The 6,098-nt window shown below is 43.2% G+C and overlaps 1 non-coding gene across 1 annotated transcript; it reads right to left on the bottom strand.

Moving 5' to 3' along the window:
- Window positions 1–1,245: 1,245 nt before the first annotated feature.
- On the bottom strand, window positions 1,246–1,318 carry TRNAE-CUC (transfer RNA glutamic acid (anticodon CUC)). The gene has a single exon. It is a non-coding gene; the product is annotated as a tRNA-Glu (tRNA).
- Window positions 1,319–6,098: the final 4,780 nt, after the last annotated feature.

Below are 6,098 nucleotides of genomic sequence, written 5' to 3'. Positions count from 1 at the left end.
CAAAGCTTTGAGGTCAAAAAGTCTGAAGACTAATTTTCTTTCCCTTATAAGTCTCCTTAAAGTGCATCAATTTTCCTTGAATATGTCTTACTGTTGGTTGTTTTGGGTCTATATTTGCAGATGCTCTTGTGCTCTTTCGATATGTAACCTCATATTTTTTTAAATTTTAGAAATATTCTCTTGAATTTTAGTTCTAAGTATTTGCTCTGTTCCCTTGCTATTGGTTCTCTTTTTCTCCTTTGGTATTTTCTGTTTATTAGATCATCTTTGTTTATCTTCAATATTTGTCACTTTCTCTTGAGTCCTTTTAAAAATGTCTTTCTTTTAGAGTTAAAAAATTTCTGCCTTTTCACTTTATTTATCTTAAGGCAGTATCTTTTGTGTTTATTCACTCTTGTGTTTCTTCCAGTTTAGTTCTCATTTCTAAAATGACCTTTTCTTTTATTTCTAATTATCTTTGAATGCTGTCAACTCATGTGAGTTTTCTAATTCTGATATATGTTGACCTTTCATATCCTGTGTAATTTTCTTAATGTCTTTCAGCACATTTTATGTATGCAACCATTTTGATCTATTTTGAACATATTTTTGGTTTGTTTTTATTCTTTATAGAATGTTATTCTGCTCCTTATTCTTACAGAAACTTTGTAAAATATTTGAACTTGATAATTCTCTGTTGCTCATTTTCATAGCAACCTAATTTTTCTGAACTTTTAAAAGGAGCTTGGGTCTGATAGCTTTTCTAACTTTTAGAACCCCTCTGTCATTCTCACAGAGTGGTTTGTATTCTAAGATTTCCTGTCTCTGTTCTTCTCCCCTACTTTGAACTAGACTTCTTCATATGCTCAATTTTGATTTCACTTCTCCAGTGTGGGGCTCTGTCTTCTGTTTCAAGAGTTCAGAGGGGCTAGGCTACTCCAACTCCTTAAGACCTTCTTACTGTGGGTATTTCCATTTGAGAAATGAAGACTATTCAGAGTAAGGAAATTCCTGCCCATTTCAACTGCTGTTCTCAAATTGGCCCATCGTACTTTCCAGTGAATTTCTGTTGGCTCTATCTGGGTTCTGCTATTCTCAGGTCTGTTGGGTGCCCTGCTGCTTCCATCTGTTTCTCCCACACAGATGCTGAAATCACATGCATTTTTGTCACTGTTGATGGTTTGTTGTCACATCCTTGTATTTTGGAGTTCTTTTTTTCGTTTCGTTTCTTGTTTTGGCCAAACTATGCAGCTTGTGGGATCTTAGTTCCCTGACCAGGGATTGAACCTGGACCCACGGCAGTGAGAGTGCAGAGTCCTAACCACTGGACTGTCAGGGAATTCCCTATTTTGGAGTTCTTAAGGATATCTTGTCACTAGTCTTCTTCTACATATTGTCCATATGCTTTGGTTTCGTTATTTAGCTTCTCTATCTCCTTTTATATGGGGAGTATAGGAAGATCTAAAAACTAATCTGCTGTGCGTCCTGCCACCATCTTCCGGACACTCTTGAAACACTATTATCTCAGTTTTCATTCCAAAAACTCTTTCTAGCTTTTTTCCCTACTTCTCTTACCACGCCTTTTCAGTTTTCTAGGCTCCTTTTTCTACCAGTCCCTTAAATGTTGCAGTTTCTTATAGCCCTTTGCTCTTCTAACTCTGTGGATTCTCTATGGTCCCTGCAGGAGTTTGTATTACAGTCTCACAGCTTTCATTGCCACCTAGCTTCTGCTTACTCCAAAATCTGTATTTCCAGCTATGACCTGCCTCCTGAGCCTCAGATGTATATATATATCCAATTTCCTACTGGTAATCCCCTTGGGGCATCTTTCAGGCCCCTCACATTCAATGTATTCAGGATGAAGCCTAATCCGGCCTTTGTACCCTGACACCAAATTAAATCTCGGAGACAGAGTTTTGGGTGAAGTAGGAAAGAATAATTTTATTGCTTTGCCAGGGAAAGGGGGTCACAGAAGGCTAATGCTCTCAAAACTGTGTGTCCCAACCTGGAAGGGGTAGTGAGAAGTTTTATAGTAATGGTTCAAAGAGGGCGTGATCAGCTCGTGGACATTCTTCTGACTGGTTGGTGATGAGGTAAGGGGGAGTCGGCATCATCCACCTTCTGGTTCCAACCGGTCTGGGGTCTACCTGCTTGTGGGCAGCATACAGTTAACTTCTCCCACCTGGCCCGGGCGGGGGAGGGGGGGGCGGTTTCAGTGTCTGCAAAACAGCTCAAATATATTATTATGTGTATCCCCTGAGGGGGAAGCAGGACGCTGCCCCAAGCCTGCACTATTGTTTCTTTTGTTCCTCCCTTGTCTCTGCATTCCCTCCCTTCCCTGATTAGCAGCTGTTTGAACCTGCTGCTGCAACTCAGGAAAGGTCACGGAGGCCGAAGGAAGCCTATTTCCCGTAATCAAGAAATGGGGGCCACTGGAAAGGCTTTTGTGCCCAGGAACCCCACAGGGTCCTGCTCGGTATCAAGAATGGAATTAATCATCTCACTCCACAAACAACTTCCTTTTCCTTGTTCGCTGGTCAGTAACAAGCACCATATTCATCAGTTCGCTCAAGCCGTTAAGCCTCTTGTTTCCTCTTTCTCATCCAAAACCAACCAGTCCTTACAGTAACCCCATAAATATTTCTCAATTTGGCAGTTTCTCTCTGCTTCATTCTCCACCCTAACACAGACCATAATCATCTATTTCCTGGAATATTGAAATATCTTCCCCAAGCGATACCCTGGCCTCCAGAATTGCTCTCTAGAGACATGTCTTGGAGTTGTGATGGAAGATAGAAGCATTTCCTCCAGCTTCTCCCTTTCCTCCCTCTTACTCTTGCCCTCTGAGGCCTAGGACTAGATCAGGGTTGGAAGGAAATTTAATAAGCAGGTGGAGCTGGGGCCCTATGAAATGATGTCACCAAAGGGGAACATCTAGGCAAAAAAAATCTACCTCTGTGTTCTGAAGCTGTGGAGAAAAAAAAAATACAAATGGGCTGTATTATATATTGGCCTAGTTGGCCCCTATGACTGTAATTAAATCTGTTCAAATATATTAACTGATGACTAATAGAAACAGCAACAGCAGTAGACTTGAAGAGCTGGGTGACATTCAGGTCACAAGAGCTTGGAGCAAGATAAGACCTCCTATTTCCCATTACTGCCTTTTTCTGATCACTTTCAATAATTTGAATTTACATTTTTTTTTTCCTGCCAGTTACTGCTGCATTTTAAGTTTTTTTAAAAGGCAAAGTTACAATTAGCAAACTACTCTCCATCATTAATTCATTAACCATGTTCAGGAGATTTGACTATCCTAAATCAGGGGCTTTCTTTTCAAAGCTGTCCTCTGTATATTTCCTACGAACTCTTGCTCTTCTTCCATGACTACCCCCACCTTTCTTGTATTTCTCTCCCTCTTCCTGTCCTTGTTTCCATCCATTTCTGCTCTTCTGTTCTCTCACCTTAGCTCTTTCACCTCACATTCTTCACTATGTATTTCTTGATCTTTTCAACTTCTTTCCAGAGTACTTGCTCTTCTCATATTTAAAAAATCTTCACCGTTCACAGCCCTTTCCCTCTTATCGCCCAGCTCCTATTCTCTCCCCTGCCTCATATTCCACTCAAGTCTTCCTGATTAAAATCTCCCTAGAAGCGTTATCTATGGCTTAACTACTTTATGGTCAGCTTTAACTCTCTCGCACTTCTACTCCATTTGGGGGCTTTTCTAGGTTTGCTGCTACTGCTATTGCTGCTTCATCTGATGGGACACTCACACGAGGGCCTTTATCATACCTGACCACCTCCTTCCAGCATTCCAGCTGCCTTGTTATGCTTGTGTGCCAGGAAAGGAAGATGGTCTTCAAAACAGGGCTATGCTTCCACTTTTACAATTGAAGGGAAAGTCACACTCCTCTAAAATCTTCGTGGAGAATGATATTCTGCTCTAACTTCCTCGTTCATCTTTCTTCTGCACATTGTTTCCAACTTTTTTTAAACCATGTCTTGGACCAGTGCCTGAATTCATTGTTGACCAGGAGAGCTCTCCCCCTTTCCTAAACTCAACACTGAGATCCAGGGTCCTGTTACTGCTGGCATTGTGGGTTGACATGGCCTCCTGGCACCTAGTAATCCAATCTGGGTTTCCCACAGTTGGAAGACAGCTGGGATTTGGGGTGGAAGTGGGGAGGGGTGTGTGTGTGTGTGGGAATATCATGTTTTAATTGCTGCCTGGAACACCTCATTGGTGGTGGGGTTGGCTCTGGTGTTTGCCTGGTGATGGGTCTCTACACAGCTTGATCTTGCTGTGCCAGGAAACCCTGCTGGACACCATGCTGCTCTTCGCTGCTCCAGCAAAGAAAACGAGAGGGATTGACATTTCTTCTCCTTCTTAACACATAAGGACCTGAACCAAGCAAGTGGGGAAAAAGAAAACCCAAATTTCAAGGCAGCTTTTCTCCTTTGGGATATTCAGTTCGCGTATAAATTTTTCTGTATTCCTTAACTGGGTAGCACGTGATGCCCTTTCAGAGTTGCCACTTGCTCAGTTTGAGAGCCCAGCCAATTCCTGGCAGCGGAGAAAGTCCAGTCCAGTCTACGAATGAAATGGAGAGATCAGAGGATGCATACCTGAAGCCAGAGGGTGTGCTGAGCATTAAGAAAGTAAATGTTGACATAGGAGCAAGAGACTGAGAAACTCCCTGTGCTTTGAGTATAGGCACAGCCTTTCACCCCCTTCATGCTTCTCGCTAGTTTGTCACGACCCTCAGAAAGCCACCAAGTGGGATCCTTGCTGGACAGTCAGACGCAGTCCTCAGAGCTCACCCCAGGCTGCCCAGTTGCCCAAGGAGGGGAGAGAGAACACTTTTGCTCAGTGAATTCCTCAAAGAGGGTCTTGGCCTTCATTTCAGAATTTTAAAATCCTGGATTTCAAGGTCAATATAATAACAGTCCCAGTGAACCCTAACAAACATATTGCAAATCTGACAATTAAAAAAAAAAAAAAATCAGTCTCCTGTGACTGGTGTCTTCAGGCATTTAGCATTTCTCCCTGCCTTTTTCACTAGAGATCCAAATGTTTATTATGAATGCTGGTCAGAAAAAGCTGCACTGAAGCAGAGAAAATGACTTTTACCGTCGAACATCAGTTGGTGTGAGAGCATCTGTAAATCTGTCTCAAAATAGGAAAGTGAAGAAAATGTACAGGAGTGTGAGGCGTCCATGTGTATCTTAAGTGTAACACAAAAAGGGATGTTTGCTTCTGTTAATTGCTTGTCAAACACACTTATCTCTCCTCCCATTTACTATTGCTTCTTCTTCTTCTTTTTAAACTCTTTAGGGAAGAACGTTTAATATTTATTTATTTACTTATTTATTTGGCTGCATTGGGTCTTCGGTGTGGCATGTGGGATCTTTCGTTGTGGTGCCCCAGCTTCTCTCTAGCTGTGGCGCAGGGGCTCTAGAGCACGTGGGCTTAGTTGCCCAGCAGCACGTGGGATCTTGGTTCCCCAACCAGGGATCAAACCCGTGTCCCCTGCATTGGAAGGTGGATTCTTAACCACTGGACCACCACAGAAGTCCCACCATTGCTTCTTTTTTTTTTTTTAAATTAATTAATTTATTTATTTATTTATGACTGTGTTGGGTCTTAGTTTCTGTGTGAGGGCTTTCTCTAGTTGTGGCAAGTGGGGACCACTCTTCATCGCGTTGCGCGGGCCTCTCACCATCGCGGCCTCTCTTGTTGCGGAGCACAGGCTCCAGACGCGCAGGCTCAGTAATTGTGGCTCACGGGCCCAGTTGCTCCGTGGCATGTGGGATCTTCCCAGACCAGGGCTCGAACCCGTGTCCCCTGCATTGGCAGGCGGATTCTCAACCACTGCGCCACCAGGGAAGCCCCAGGTCTTAGTTTTGACATGCGGGATCTTCACTGTGGCATGCGGGATCTAGTTCCCCGACCAGGGATTGAACCCGGGCCCCCTGCATTGGAAGCTCAGAGTCTTACCCGCTGGACCACCAGGGAAGTCCCCCACCATTGCTTCTTAATTCATGTTTATGCAGTATATCTGGGACTATAGTCTGAGGTCTTTGCATGTTCCAAAATATTTATTGTCATTATACAC

The sequence above is a fragment of the Balaenoptera ricei genome, chromosome 11, assembly GCF_028023285.1.
Source record: "Balaenoptera ricei isolate mBalRic1 chromosome 11, mBalRic1.hap2, whole genome shotgun sequence".
Classification (NCBI taxonomy): Eukaryota; Metazoa; Chordata; class Mammalia; order Artiodactyla; family Balaenopteridae; genus Balaenoptera; species Balaenoptera ricei.
The sequence above is the reverse complement of the archived record's forward strand: the minus strand, read 5'-3'. Positions and strand labels throughout refer to the sequence as shown.